Raw genomic sequence first — 2,966 nt, 5'->3', positions numbered from 1 at the left:
AAATAACATAACACTTATATATTTTTTTTAATTGGATGATTCTTTTTGATACATCCTGTATACTGGACAGTAATGATGGATGGGGCGAGAGAAAAGAAAAGGAAAGTCCTGTGGTAGCTGACAGTAAACATACAGAGTGATTCCGTGATGGTGTTACAAACTTTCAGAAATGATGGAGGAGGGTAAATGTATCAATCTGATGTAAGAGACCTTGGTCCGGTTACGACCGACTAGAATGGAAACGAAAATCGTTCTGATACCTCTGACAACGGAATACGTATAGCGGTGTTGTTGTAACTAAAGACTGTAGATTTGGCAACTTTCAGGGGTCGTAGTATGGAGCAGAACATAAACGTCTCGTAAACATGGACTATGAATACGTGCCTTAAGATCTAAGGCCACTTCTTCAGTAGAAGAGATGTGTTTCACAGTAGCGAAGATGAACAAGTGCCCATAGCTCTTAAGGTATGCATTTTGGAGCTCATGTTTACGAGACATTTTTTCTTGTTTTGAGCACCAGCACATGTATTCTACTGTCAGATACATCAGAATGATTTCGCGTAGATTTTTCCATTCAGTCGTTTTTGGACCAGGCTCCCTTAACTCAAATTCACACATTTGCCGTTCTCCATAACCCTTGTGTAATGGATGATGGACAAGTTGACTATCTGTTCCAGCCTATGCAGAGCGCAGAAAAACTGTTAGCAATATGTTTGTGTCGCTGCGTTAATTAATAGTTTATCTTCCTCAGCACTGAAACACACTTATAGGTTTTACCTCAGTTTGTAGCCATTTTGTGCGTGAACTTGACTTGGAGCAACTCCTTCATTAGTACGCAGCGTAGAGACACAGTACATACAGTTCCGTACAGTGAATGGTATGACGCCATTAATAAATATGGACCTTAATCAGAAGCATATAGCTAAGGTAGAATATTCCAAATTTTTAGGTGTGTCCATTGATGAGAGATTAAATTGGAAGAAACACATTGATGATCTGCTGAAACGTTTGAGTTCAGCTACTTATGCAATAAGGGTCATTGCAAATTTTGGTGATAAACATCTTAGTAAATTAGCTTACTACGCCTATTTTCACTCATTGCTTTCATATGGCATCATATTTTGGGGTAATTCATCACTGAGGAATAAAGTATTTATTGCACAAAAGCGTGTAATCAGAATAATAGCTGGAGTCCACCCAAGATCATCCTGCAGACATTTATTTAAGGATCTAGGGATATTCACAGTAGCTTCTCAATATATATACACTCTCTTATGAAATTTCTTTTTAACAACCAAACCCAATTCAAAAGTAATAGCAGTGTGCATAACTACAATACTAGGAGAAAGGATGATCTTCACTATTCAAGATTAAATCTAACTTTGGCACAGAAAGGAGTGAATTATACTGCCACTAAAGTCTTTGGTCACTTACCAAATAGTATCAAAAGTCTGGCAGATAACCAACAAGTATTTAAGAAGAAATTAAAAGAATTTCTGAATGACAACTCCTTCTACCCCGTAGAGGAATTTTTAGATATAAATTTAAAAAATAAAAAATAAAAAAAAACAAAAAATAAAAAAGTTGTTATATTAGCTTAAGTATGTTGTTAAATTAACTTAATTATGTCACGTATTGGAAAATTTGACTCGTTCCACATCATTACGAAATATCGTATTCATGATCCATGGAACTAGTATTAATCTAATCTAATCTAATCTAGAGGGCAAGAGACTCGTTCCGACACAGTTCGTCTGTCACACCTGACGTAAAGGGCTGGCACAATACGCACTATGCCAGGCACGTTACGTACCACATGGCGTGAAAATTCTCACTCCTAAGAAAAGCCGGCCTTAGAATCGCTGCCGTATTACGTTCCAAAGGTGACCCATCACGGTATTAAGCATGTGTCCATAATGTTTTGGCTCATAAGTGTAGGTGGGCTGCAAATGTAGAGCAAGTAAAAGACTTTACTTTCAACACGTATGAATAAATACACTTTTAGCTACCTTAGGATTTCAGATTTTTGTCTTGGACGTATTGTCCCGCAATCAAATTAAAACTAGGTCTCATTTCCCAGTTTTGGACAAGGTTTCTGGGAGGTTCCTTCACTCCATCTGTCCCACTAACAGTTCGAATATCATCTGCCTGAATGGTCTCCCACACTAGAGTGCGTCGTTATTCGAACAACCCTCTCTTCCTAGAGAAACACGGTATTTAGGTACAAATAAATAGTTTTCAAGGAATAACACAACATATTGGTTGGTTATAATTAAAATGCAGCTACTCACAGAGGTCCAGTGAGGGCTGTAATTGTCGTATGGCAACGAAATAAGGTAGATACGCTAATGTGTTAATGCCGAACCGATTTACGTTGGAAAACATTATTTCCAATTGTGGCCACCAGGTGCAAATCTGGCGCTGTCCAACACCTTGTCAATGTCTCTGGTGCTCATATTGAGCGAAGTGTGTAAGCAGCGGTGAATAATAAAATGAACGATGTGCCTTTCTCACTTGTTTGTCCTTCTCCGTCCACATCTAGTTCCTAATCCATTACGTACGGAAACACTTATATTATGTCTTTCTTGCATTCGTAGCACCGGTTTGCACCTGGTGGCCAAAATTGCGACCAATTCTTTTCCAGCATAAATCGGTTCCGTATTAGCGCATTACAATGTCTACCACGTTTCGCTGCCATATGATAAGTATAGCCCACAGTAGATGTCTGTGAGAAGCAGCACTTTAATCACACCCACCCACAATTTCTAAAGTAATGAACATAAAGTAGACGGAAAAAAGGTATTTCATAGATCACACTGAGACACGCCAGCCACAAATATGCCAGTAGGTCAATATTGCAAACAAACATTACTACAAAAAATATTTTTGATTTATAGTGGCATCTTCAAAATTTCCTTACGTAGTTTTCGACGCCCTCGTGTTCCGCAACGAACACTTACTTACGT

Source organism: Schistocerca piceifrons, chromosome 3, assembly GCF_021461385.2.
Source record: "Schistocerca piceifrons isolate TAMUIC-IGC-003096 chromosome 3, iqSchPice1.1, whole genome shotgun sequence".
In the NCBI taxonomy this organism is placed as follows: Eukaryota; Metazoa; Arthropoda; class Insecta; order Orthoptera; family Acrididae; genus Schistocerca; species Schistocerca piceifrons.
This window is presented reverse-complemented; position numbering follows the sequence as displayed.